Source organism: Mustela nivalis (assembly GCF_964662115.1).
Source record: "Mustela nivalis genome assembly, chromosome: 13".
In the NCBI taxonomy this organism is placed as follows: domain Eukaryota; kingdom Metazoa; phylum Chordata; class Mammalia; order Carnivora; family Mustelidae; genus Mustela; species Mustela nivalis.
The window spans coordinates 44728300-44740819 of NC_139032.1; the positions used below are offsets into that span (position 1 = coordinate 44728300).

The 12520-nt window shown below is 46.1% G+C and overlaps 1 long non-coding RNA gene across 1 annotated transcript in view; it reads right to left on the minus strand.

Moving 5' to 3' along the window:
- Window positions 1-2011: 2011 nt before the first annotated feature.
- The window catches only part of LOC309846456, a 644888-nt gene continuing 634379 nt past the window's right edge, over window positions 2012-12520 (minus strand). Inside the window, exon 3 of the long non-coding RNA XR_014301946.1 lies at window positions 2012-2203. This is a non-coding gene — a long non-coding RNA (uncharacterized lncRNA). The remainder of the gene's footprint in view (window positions 2204-12520) is intronic.

A 12520-nucleotide genomic window follows, 5' to 3' on the forward strand; every position in this document is an offset into this window, starting at 1 on the left:
CAAAGTCTGCACATAAACTAAACAGAAAGCTTTGTGAAACTGAATCTTGTAAGTTTACATAATTTAATAAAGCCTTGGGGCGCCTACTGACTCTGTCAGTAGACCAAGCAACTCTTGATCTCAGGGCTGTGAGAGCCTACTTAAGAGAAAAAAAAGGGGGCGCCTGGGTGGCTCAGTGTGTTAAGCATCTGCCTTTGGCTCGGGTCATGATCTCAGGGTCCTGAGATTGAACCCCGCATCGGGCTCTCTGCTCAGCAGGGATCCTGCTTCTTCCTCTCTCTCTGCCTGCCTCTCTGCCTACTTGTGATCCCTGTCAAATAAATAAAAGAAATCTTAAAAAAAATACATAAATAAACTTTAAAAAAAAGAATAGTGATTGATCATAATTTAATAAATTACAATTATATTTTTAAGAAGATAAAATAATTTTAACTTATATGCCTATGGAATATGCCAGACATAATCACATAAATGTAAATATAATAAAGAATTAAAAATAACAGCAAGCTAGTCAAAAAATGATGGGCGCATCTAATGACTCCAGTTAAAATGAATTTCATGGGGTGCCTGGGTGGCTCAGTGGGTTAAGCTGCTGCCTTTGGCTCAGGTCATGATCTCAGGTCCTGGGATCGAGTCCCTCGTCGGGCTCTCTGCTCAGCAGGGAGCCTGCTTCCCTTCCTCTCTCTCTGCCTGCCTCTCTGCCTACTTGTGATCTCTCTCTCTGTCAAATAAATAAATAAATAATCTTAAAAAATAAAATAAAATAAAATGAATTTTATGAAAAGAAAGACAATATAGTGCACTGATTAGAAGCACAGCCTAGAATCATCCAGATCTCTGTTTGATGCCCAAACAGTATCCAACTTGCAAGAAATGCCTCTAAGAGAAAATAGGAGGGAACCAGGAGAGGTTGATAGAACCCTCGGACTGTGCTGTAGGGCTCACCCGCAGCAAGGAAGAGAGGGAAGGAACTGTGGGTGAGAAGAAGCATGTTAGTTCACAGTGTTTTCTAAGGAAAATTCAGCAAAGCTGGTGGGGAGCACTCAGCTCTCCAGAGAAATCCCATCTCCAGTGAACGAGCCTGCCTTTAGAACCCTGTGCACCCCACCCCTGGCCTGGGGCAGCCCATGGGTAGCATGGTCTTAGCTCAAATACATTGTGGTGCATTTCACAACATAGGAGGGCCCTCCAGTCAGTTGCTTCCTGCAGTTGGAAGGATATCTGAGAGGTGTATCTCATGGCCACCACACTTAGCTTCCTCTTCAGTGAAACAAGACAGAACCCATATTCACCAACTAGAGCGGTTGTGTTGCTTAGAGGAAGCGGTGTTTATGAACACTCTGTAAACTCGAAGGTATGTGATATGTAAACCATTATTTACCCGGAACTGTGCTCCAGTCATGAGGTGTGGTTCTCACTTCTTATCTCTGTCCGCCTCCTTTAATGCAAGTCTGCAGCAGTCTAACTCCAGTCTGCCTCTGAACCCCTCATTCTTTTTCTTTTTTCTTAAAGATTTTAGTTATTTATTTTTAGAGAGAGATAGAGGGAGAGTATGAGCAGGGAGAGGGGCAGAGGGAGAGGGAGAGAGAGAATCCCAAGCGGACTCCGTGCTGAGCACAGAGCCCAGTGCAGGGCTCAATCCCAGGACCCTGAGATCATGACCTGAACTGAAATCAAGAGTCGGACACCCAATGGAGTGAGCCACCTAGGCATCCCTGAACATCTCATTCTTCTGGGCTACCCAACTAGTTATTTCCTGGGCCCAGTCCTGCCTAGAAAACGGGAATGGAAAATGTAGAGCTTTGGCTCATAGTCAAAACATCCTCAAACAGACAGGCAGGCAGCTGGGTGCTGACTGATCAGTCTAGGCCCATAATGCCCCACTTCATGAAGCTGGACATTGGCTTCCTTGCTTCCATGCACATCTGTTCTGTAATTTAACACTTGCTACACCACTTGGGAAATAGGCAGACCATTGGCTTTGAGAGCTCTACATCTGTTATTTTATTGATTTTTTTTTAAAGAATTTATATATTTATTTGACAGAGAGAGATCACAAGTAGGCAGAGAGGCAGGCAGAGAGAGGAGGAAGCAGGCTCCCTGCAGAGCAGAGAGCCCGATGCGGGACTCGATCCCAGGACCCTGGGATCATGACCTGAGCCGAAGGCAGTGTCTTAACCCACTGAGCCACCCAGGTGCCCCACTTTATTGATTTTTTAAAGATTTTTTTAATTGATTCATTTTAGAGAGAGCGAGCAAAAGCAGGAGGAGGGAGAGGGGTGAAGGGAGATTGAGAAGCAGACACCCTGCTGAGCAGGGAGCAAAATGCGGGACTCCATCCTAGGACCCTGAGCCAAAGGCACACACTTAATGACTGAGCCCCCCAGGTTCCCTTTCATCCTTTTGAAATCATGGGAGCTTTTTGAAATGCGAGAAAAGCAGATCAGGGAGGCCAGCAGACCCATCCATCTCCCTTCATGTCAACAGCCTACATGGACAGCAACTGTGGTTCACAGAGCAACAGCGTTACAAACATCATAAATATCCCCTCTCAGACCCAGGCAGACTCAATGAATGAAAATCTGCCTTTTAATGGATACCCCAGTGATCCCTGTGCATGTGCCAGACCGCTTCCGTCTCCCTTTAACCGCAGTGAAGAGGGAGGCCAATGTAATTTGCCAGATAAATCCTCAGGTGAAAATAAAGAGCAATTAATAACACTTTTCTTAAGAAATTACATTTTCCAGGGTGCCTGGGTGGTTCAGTTGGTTGAGCGTCTGCCTTTGGCTCAGGTCATGACCCTGGGGTCCTGGGATTGAGCCCCGTATCGATGCTTCTCCCTCTCCCTCTGCCTGCTGCTCCCCCTGCTTGTGCTCTCTCTGTTAAATAAACAAATACATAAATAAACTTGAAGAAATAAAATTTCATTTTTTTTTTTTTAATCTCCTTTGCTTCTTCACTCCCCTTCTTCAAAACCTACAACGCCTCTTACTGAGCTCCCATTCTGTCCCAGACACATCATTTTTCTAACCCTCAGATCATTTAAAAAGGTATTTTTAGGGCGCCTGGGTGGCCCAGTGGGTTAAGCCACTACCTTCGGCTCAGGTCATGATCCCAGGGTCCTCGGTCGAGTCCCGAATCAGGCTCTCTGCTCAGTGGGGAGCCTGCTTCCTCCTCTCTCTCTCTCTGCCTGCCTCTCTGCCTACTTGTGATCTCTCTCTATCAAATAAATAAATAAAATTTTTTTTTTTTAGATTTTATTTTATTTATTTGTCATAGAGAGAGAAGCGAGAGCAAGCACAGGCAGACAGAGTGGCAGGAAGAGGCAGAGGGAGAAGCAGGCTCCCTGACAAGCAAGGAGCCCGATGTGGGACTCGATCCCAGGACGCTGGGATCATGACCTGAGCCGAAGGCAGCTGCTTAACCAACTGAGCCACCCAGGTGTCCCAATAAATAAATTTTTTTAAAAGGGTATTTTTATTCTTAAAGTGCAGATGAGGCCCAGAGGGTTAGAAATCCACCCAAAGTTAAACAGCTGTAAATTTTCAGCCTGAATGTGTCCCTTTCTGAGTCCTGCTGGTCTCTTTCCCCTGCATGACTCCCTCCCTCAAAGTCTGGCACGTGCCCCCACCTAGACCTTGCCCATCTGGGCCAGATGACTTATGTTTTCCTGTCACGCACGGCTTCTGGACTTGTCTCTCCCGGACTTCTCCATCTCATTCCCCTGTCCCTTCCACTGCGAGTTTACCTGGATCATTTCCTCTTGGCTCTCAGGCATCAACCAGCTACTCTTATCATCGGAGAACAATGGGAAACACCTGTGCCTTGTGGTCATCTACAGCCAGGGGAGGAGGAAGAAACAAGAACATGGCAGGTAGGTGAAGAAGTTCTTAGGAGGGTAGGATGTGGTGTACCAGGGATGCCCTGTTTCGATCCAAATAAAGAATGCAAATGGTCACTGTGCCTATGGTACTAAGCTGTGCCTTTGCCGGGGAGAAGGATTCCATAAAATGTGATACCTGCCCATAAGGAACATGAATTCATCAGGGGACCTGGGACCCAGACACGTAAAAGCCCCATGAGCAAAGCACACAGAAGCACAGAAGGGATTATTTCTGAGTGGTGAAGAGCAGATAGCATTTGAGGATCGCCAAGTGGAAAGGTGGGGTGGGAGAGAGTGGGCACACCGGGCAAGGGGAGAACACACAGGATAGAAGGGAAAACATCTTTGGGGAGTGTCATGGGTAGAGTCCTGTGTGGTTGATCCCCAAGTATGTTAAGAGCCTGTAGAGGGAGATTAAAAGGGGTAGATTGGGAATGGTGCATGGGAATAAGTTTGGGAAGTGATATGGTCAGAAATGGGCAATCATGTTACTACTTTGACACACAAGGTGGATCAAAGCAGAGACCAGCTTGAGAGAGGTGACTGATTTGTACCAGAATGAACCTCAGAGAACATGTAGACAAGTGGTTTTCAAACTTCTTGGCCCTGAAACCCTTTGTTCAAACGAGATCTTGCTCACCTGTATGAACAAAATGGATTAAAGTTAAGTTGCTCTGATTGGGGAAAATTCAGGGAAATTATCCTCCCTCTTATTCTCTCCCATCCTTTCTCTCGGAGCAGATTCTGCTTGAAAATTATGATCAACAGAAATCGGCAAACTAGGCATGCCTGGGTGGCTCAGTCAGTTGGACGTCTGCCTTCAGCTGAGGTCATGATCCCAAGGTCCTGGCATCAAGTCGCGGGTCGGGCTCCATGCTCAGCAGGGAGCCTGCTTCTCCCTCTGCCTGCTACTCCTCCCTGTTTGTGCTCTCTCCCTCCCTCTAACAAATAAGTAAACAAAATCTTTAAAAAAAAACAACTATAACCAAATCCTGCTTGCCTCTTTTTTTGAATATAAAATTCCATTGGAACACAGCTATGCCCATTCGATTATATGTTATCTGCAACTGCTTTCATGGTACCATGACAGAACAGAGTAATTGAATCAGAGACTATTTGGCCACTTTACAGAAAAGGTTTGTCAGCCCCTCATCTAGAACCTTGCTACTCCAGTATGATCTCCAGACCAGCTGCATTGGCCTGCACTCGTTGTCCCTATATGGGAAGGTCGATTTAGGAGTCATTACCTTGGAGGAGACGACTGGAGCTAGGAGTTGTGTGATACGGTGATGGGTCAAGGAAGAGAGTCCAGAAAGAAGAGAAAGGAGGGTTTGAATAAACCTTAAGGAATACCAAGATTTAGGGAGCAGGTCAAAAAAGGAGAAATCACAGGGGAAAGTACCAACTCTTATTGGTACCAGTAAATCTTGACCCATTGACTTCTAACGTTTTTGATGAGAAAATCTGAAATATTCCTCTCTTCCAAATGCCTTGAAGAGTTTGTATCTTAGGAATCCAGGACAAATGATACAGGGTAGATATGCTCTTGCTTCTCACTATATAAATGCCCCGTACACATCTGTCTTGACCTTCTTCAAAGCAGTATTTTGAGGACATGAATATTTATTCTTAAAACGCAAACTCCTCCCTAAGTAGAAATGTGCATAATGCTGTCTTTATCAGATATCTAGAATAATATGTTAGATTCCTTCTCTCATTTAAAGGCATACACAGGGGCACCTGAGTGGTTCAGTGGGTTAAGCCTCTGACTTTGGCTCAGGTCGTGGTCTCAGGGTCCTGGGATCAAGCCCCACATTGGGCTCTCTGCTCGGAGCGGAGCCTGCTTCCCCCTCTCTCTCTCTGCCTGCCTCTCTGCCTACTTGTGATCTCTCTCTCTCTTCCTCTCTTTCTGTTAAATAAATAAATAAAATCTTTAAAAAAAAAAAGAAAAGGCATATACAGGGGCACCTGGGTGGCTCAGTAGGTTAAGCATCTGACTTCGGCTCAAGTCATGATCTTGGGGTCCTGGGATCAAGTTCTGCATCAGGCTCTCTGGTCCGTGAGGAGCCTGGTTTTCCTTTTGCCTCTGTCCTGGCCGCCCCAGCTTGTGTATGCACTCTCTCTCTCTCTCCCTCAAGCAAATAAATAGAATCTTTTTTTAAAAAAGGTGTATACAGTTTTTTAAGTTGGCATACATGTCAGGAAAATCATCATACAGCTCAAATGTATGGATGCCTTTTTACAACCCCGGTCTTCACATGCCTTGTCTGCAGACAAACTCTTACTTTCTTTTCCCCTTCAGGGACTGTGCATTACAGGCAAGAGGAACTCGAGCAAACTGGACTTCCAGATGTGCCTATATTACTAGTTTATAAGAAAAAATGTTATCTGAGCACACCTCTAAAATTGCTTTTATTGACTTTCTTTACCTCTTATCTGAAAGATGTCTTTTTTGAAAGGTCAAGATGATAAACTAAGAATTGTCAGCCGTTTGATGGGACCAGATTTCTAAGATAAAAACAGATACTTGGCTTACTCTGTATACATTTTTTTTTTTTAAACTCTGTATATCCTGGAAAAGACCTGCAGAGGTCTGCCTTTAACAATCATTAGTTGTGGGCTCCTGGGTAGCTCAGTGGTTAAAGTCTCTGTCTTTAGCTCAGGTCATGGTCCTAGGATCGAGCCCTACATTCGGGCTCTCTGCTCAGCAGGGAGCCTTCTTCCTCCTCGCTCTCTCTATGCTTCTCTGCCTACTTGTGATCTCCATCTGTCAAATAAATAAAAATAAAATCTTGAAATAAAATCATTAGTTGCTTGGAAGATTCAGGATTCTGATTGCTGAGATTTTCCTGAAAGCAATTTTTTAAAAAAGATTTTATTTATTTATTTGACAGAGAGAGATCACAAGTAAACAGAGAGGCAGGCAGAGAGAGAGAGGAGGAAGCAGGCTCCCTGCTGAGCAGAGAGCCCAATGCGGGACTCGATCCTGGGACCCCGAGACCATGACCTGAGCTGAAGGCAGCGGCTTAACCCACTGAGCCACCCAGGTGCCCCCTGAAAGCAATTTTTTAAAAAAGATTTTATTTATTTAACAGAGAGAGAGAGAGATCACAAGTAGGCAGAGAGAGGGGGAAGCAGGCTCCCCACTGAGCAGAGAGTCCGATGCAGGGCTTGATCCCAGGACCCTGAGATCATGAGCAGAGCCGAAGGCAGACGCTTTAACCCACTGAGCCACCCAGGTGCCCCTCAAAGCAATTTTCTAACACATGTTTTACTTTTGCTAATGGCTTCTTTTTTTCTTACTATTTCTACCATAACCTGGAGTCATTGACCAAGTGTTGACTATTTCAAAGGGAAAGATTTAACAAATAATCTCTAACATTACAGTGTCAGTGTTAATCCTCATGTGCTCACAAGAATAAAATTTTAATGGTATGTAAACTTTATTCATACCCCACTGATCTGTACGAATTATCTTTCTAGAAAACAGAAATTTCTGCTAGCGACCAAAATAATCTATACCTGTGCTAAACACATACTAGCCAGTAGCCATGTGAGGCTGTAGAGCATCGGAAATGTGGATAATGTGACTAAGGAACAGAAGTTTACATTTTATTTACTTTTAAATTATTCAAACTCTTAGCTACCTGTGGCCACGGTCATCTGATCCAACAGTGCGATTCTAGAGCCTTTCATCCACACCTGAAAGATACCACTTCATTCATGAAGAGAGGAGCACCACCTGTTACTGTGACCTACCTCATGAACAGGTGATTTACGAAATGTTGCCTGCCATTTCTTTTACTCATAAGAAATAGACTATTCAAGGGGCACTTTGAGAGTCTCTCCCTCTGCCCACCCACCTGTGCTCTCATGCGTGCTCTCTCTCAAAATAAATAAATCTTTTTTTTTTTTAAGATTTTTATTTATTTGACGGACGGAGATCATGAGTAGGCAGAGAGGCAGGCAGAGAGAGAGAGCAGGGAACCAGGCTCCCAGCTGAGCAGAGAGCCTGATGCGAGGCTCAATCCCAGGACCCTGAGATCATGACCTGAGCTGAAAGCAGAGGCTTAACCCACTGAGCAACTCAGGTGCCCCAAATAAATCAATCTTTTAAAAATATATATATATTTTTAATCTATTTATTTATTTGACACAGAGAGAGAGATCACAAGTAGGCAGAGAGGCAGTCAGAGAGAGAAAAGAAAGAAGGCTCCCCGGCGAGCAGAGAGCCCGATACAGGGCTCGATCCCAGGACTCTGAGACCATGACCTGAGCTGCAGGCAGACACTTTAACCCACTGGGCCATCCAGGTGCCCCAGTAAATCAATCATTTAAAAAGAGACTATTCGGGGCACCTGGGTGGCTTGGTTGGTTGAGCAACTGCCTTTGGCTCAGGTCATAATCCTGGGGTCCTAGGTTAGAATCTCACATTGGGCTCCCCCGGCTCTCTGGGGAGCCTGCTTCTCCTTCTCCCCCTGCCTGCCACTCTCCCGGATTGTGCTGTCAAATACATAAATTAAAAAATCTTAAAAAAAAAAAAACTATTCAAGGGGTGCCTGGGTGGTTCAGTCAGTTGAGGGTCTGAGTCTGATCTGGGCTCAGATTGATGAAGTTCTAGAACATAGGTGAGGTTGAGTGGGGTGAGGTCCGGAGCCGATGACCAAGAAAAAATTCTTGAGACAGCTTTGATGCAAAATGGCGGTTTATTAAAGCACAGGAACAGGATCAGTAGGCAGAAAGAGGGGCTGCCCTGGGGTTCTCAGAGGCAGCTGGTTGTGTACCCTGGAGTTGGGAGGAGGGAAGGAAAAGGGGAGTTTCCATAGAACTTTCATATGCTAACGAGGACCTACTAGATACCAGATACCAGAGGCCCTGCCCTTGCTAATGTCATTTTGCCCTCCAGCAAGGTATTAAAATTAAGATGGGTGGGAGATTCCTAAAGAATGTCACAGATGGGGGCGCCTGGGTGGCTCGGTGGGTTGAGCCTCTGCCCTCGGCTCAGGTCATGATCCCAGGGTCCTGGGATCGAGCCCCGCATCGGGCTTTCTGCTCTGCGGGGAGCCTGCTTTCTCCTCTCTCTGCCTGCCTCTCTGCCTACTTGTGATCTCTGTCTGTCAAATAAATAAATAAATTCTTTAAAAAAAAAAAAAAAAGAATGTCACAGATGTTCCACCCAGGAGTGGGGGTTGGAGAAGGTTGGAGGGTGTCAGCTTTTGCTTTGTCCTCAGCCAGCCTTCTGTGCCCTCGTCAAGATCATGATTTCAGGGGGCGCCTGGGTGGCTCAGTGGGTTAAAGCCTCTGCCTTCGGCTCGGTCATGATCCCAGGGTCCTGGTATCGAGCCCCGCATCAGACTCTCTGTTTGGCGGGGAGCCTGCTTCCTCCTCTCTCTCTGCCTGTCTCTCTGCCTCCTTGTGATCTCTGTCAAATGAATAAATAAAAATCTTAAAAAAAAAAAAGATCATGATTTCAGGGTCATGGGATCGAGCTCTCCATCAGACTTCACTCAGCTCCAAGTCTGCTTGGGATTCTCTCTCTCCTCCTTCTGGCTCTCACCCATTTGTGTGAGCTCTCTCTCTAACATAAATAAAAAATAAAATCTTAACAACAACAAAAAGAAATAGACTATTTAGGGAATTTCCAGTTGGTAAGGGAGAAGGCAAGTTGAAAGCAAAGCACAAATTGACCACCCCACCCCCCATTCCCCGCCCCTTCCAAGTGGGATCTGTGTGACATTCCCCAGGCTTTCCTGGCTGCCCTAAGGCTAAGGGAAGGGGAAATGAACAACCACTAGGAGTTAACTTACAGTTGTACTCCATCATTTACAAATGTCTTAGTGATATACAAGAAAAAAAGCAATCTTATCAATCGCGTAACTTTCAGAAAACCGTAGACTCAATTTCCTGGAGCCTTTTTTTTTTTTTTAAGATTTTATTTATTTATTTGACAGAGAGAGATCACAAGTAGGCAGAGAGGCAGGCAGAGAGAGAGGAGGAAGCAGGCTCCCCGCTGAGCAGAGAGCCCGATGGGGACTCGATCCCAGAACCCTGAGATCATGACCCGAGCTGAAGGCAGCGGCCCAACCCACTGAGCCACCCAGGCGCCCCAATTTCCCGGAGCCTTAACATCACCCTCTGCTCCATAGTGATGTGGGAAACAAAGGCAGAAGGGAACTGAAGTAAAATTCAATGTCCCTATAACCTGCAGCCCATTGACAAATACTTGAGGACTTGAGGTAGGTAAACTATAACATTCCTCCAGAAGATTCCCAACGGTCTTTAAAGATTTTTATTTATTTGACAGAGACCACAAGTAGGCAGAGAGGCAGACAGAGAGAGAGAGAGAGAAGCAGGCTCCCTGTTGAGCAGAGAGCCTGACGTGGGACTCAATCATGAGTTGAGTGATCTCATGATCTCATGAGGACCCTGAGATCATGACCCGAGCCGAAGGCAGCAGTTTAGCCCACTGAGCCACTCAGGCGCCCCCAACAGTCTTAATGTTAATGCCTTGCTAGAGGGAAAAACAATCTTAGCTTGATCATAGCCATGCCTCCAGAATCCTGCAAGTCGTTTTGGGCACCTTTCTTTGCCCTTACCTCCCCCAACTCCAAAGTATATAATCAGTCACTCCTCGCAGCCCCAGTGCAGCTCTTTTCTGCTCACAGGTCCTGTCCCAGTGATTTAATAAACCACTTTTTTTACACCAAAGACGTCTTAAGAATCCTTTCGTGGCCATCAGCTCTGGACTCCAATGACACTCCAAACAACATCACAATGGAAGTGATCTCTGTACCAGTTACTTTAGTAGAACTTGGAAAAGGAGACAGAAATGAAATAATGTCCTTCACCATTCTCAAGGAGGCTATAGTCTGTTCGAGGAGAAAAGACTTACCAATTAATAACACTAGTTGAAGGTACAATGTAATGGAAACAGAGACTCATAGCCTCAGGAGAGCTGAAGCTGCCCCCCACTTAGATTAGGGGTGGGGTGGGAGGGAGTTGGAGGGAGTTGCAAGGAAGTGCTCATAAAGGGGATGGCGTTGAGGTGGGGTTTATAAGAACAGGTGAGGAACAGGAAAGGGAATGTTATTAGCGAATAGCATGATACGCATGGAAAAGGCTTAAGTGTGCTGAGGCTGTGGGAGAAGGTACTCTGGAAGGTAGTAGAAAGATAGATCTGGGAGATCCCTGAAAAGCATGCGAAGGGACTGAACTAGAACAGAGGTGAGTCACTTCATTATGGAAGGGAGTGAAATGAAGAGTATTTGGGGCGGACAGAGAGGCAGGGACAAGATCCTTACTGCTTGCTGTGATGAGCTTAGGAGTTTAAATTCACTCCTTTTTTTTTCTTTTAAGATTTATTTATTTATTTAACAGACAGATCACAAGTAGGCAGAGAAAGGGGGGGGGGGCAGGCTCCCCGCTGAGCAGAGAGCCTGACATGAGGCTTGATCCCAGGACCCTGAGATCATGACCCAGGCAGAAGGCAGAGGCTTTAACCCACTGAGCCACCCAGGTGCCCCAGTTTCCTTGCTTTTTACAAAACAAAGGTAATAATAGAATCCACCCCTGTGAATACTGAAAGACCCGCGGATCCCCTTACCCAAGAATCCAACACTGCCACTGGATGCAATCAGCAAGAGGTTCTTTATTGTTACGCAGGCGCCTGCGGGTGGTCAGCGCGCGCCTGCGGGTGGTCAGCAGCTCCTGCTAGCTGAGCACACCCGGCTGGGGTGGTGCCGGGTTTTTATAGACAGGTACAAACAAGTTTTGGGTGGGGCGCAACTGATTGGTGGACAGTTTGAACTTTTGAAAAAGGCATACTTGGGTTTTGCTGATTGGCTCTGAGGACCCGCGCGCGCGCGCGCGCGCGCGCAGAGAGAGGCGGGAAGGGGGAGCAGGCTGATTGGTTCTGAGGGCCCGCGCTGGGGAGGAGAGAGGCGGGAAGGGGGAACAAGAAGGGGGAAGGTAGGAATGCCATCATGGCATCCCTATTATTTCTATAAGCCAAGCAGTTACAGAAGGGCAAGAGAGCAATTAATCACGCAATTAATAACCTAATCTACGCCTAAAAGCCAGCGGTTCACAGAAAAGCAAACAAGCGGTTAGTTATCCTATCTATCTTCTAGGGGAGGGGACTTTACAGGACAGGGGTCTTTCAATACTACCCAAAGGGCTTACAATAATATCTAGCATGCAGTAAGGGCTCAGTAAATTCTTAATTATTACTATTACCACAGAATGAAAAAGATAGGCAAAGGCTCAGGGCGCCTGGGTGGCTCAGTTGGTTGAAAGTCCAAACCGTGATTTCAGCTCAGGTCATGATCTCAGGGTAGTGAGTTCGAGCTCTGTGTGGGACTCTGCACTCAGCCAGGAGTTGAGGTTCTCCCTCTCCTTCTGCCCCCTCCTCTACCTCCTCTTTAAAATGAACAAATAGGGCGCCTGGGTGGCTCAGTGGGTTAAGCCGCTGCCTTCGGCTCAGGTCATGATCTCAGGGTCCTGGGATTGAGTCCCGCATCGGGCTCTCTGCTCAGCAGGGAGCCTGCTTCCCTCTTTATCTCTCTGCCTGCCTCTCCATCTACTTGTGATTTCTCTCTGTCAAATAAATAAATAAAATCTTTAAAAAATAAATAAATA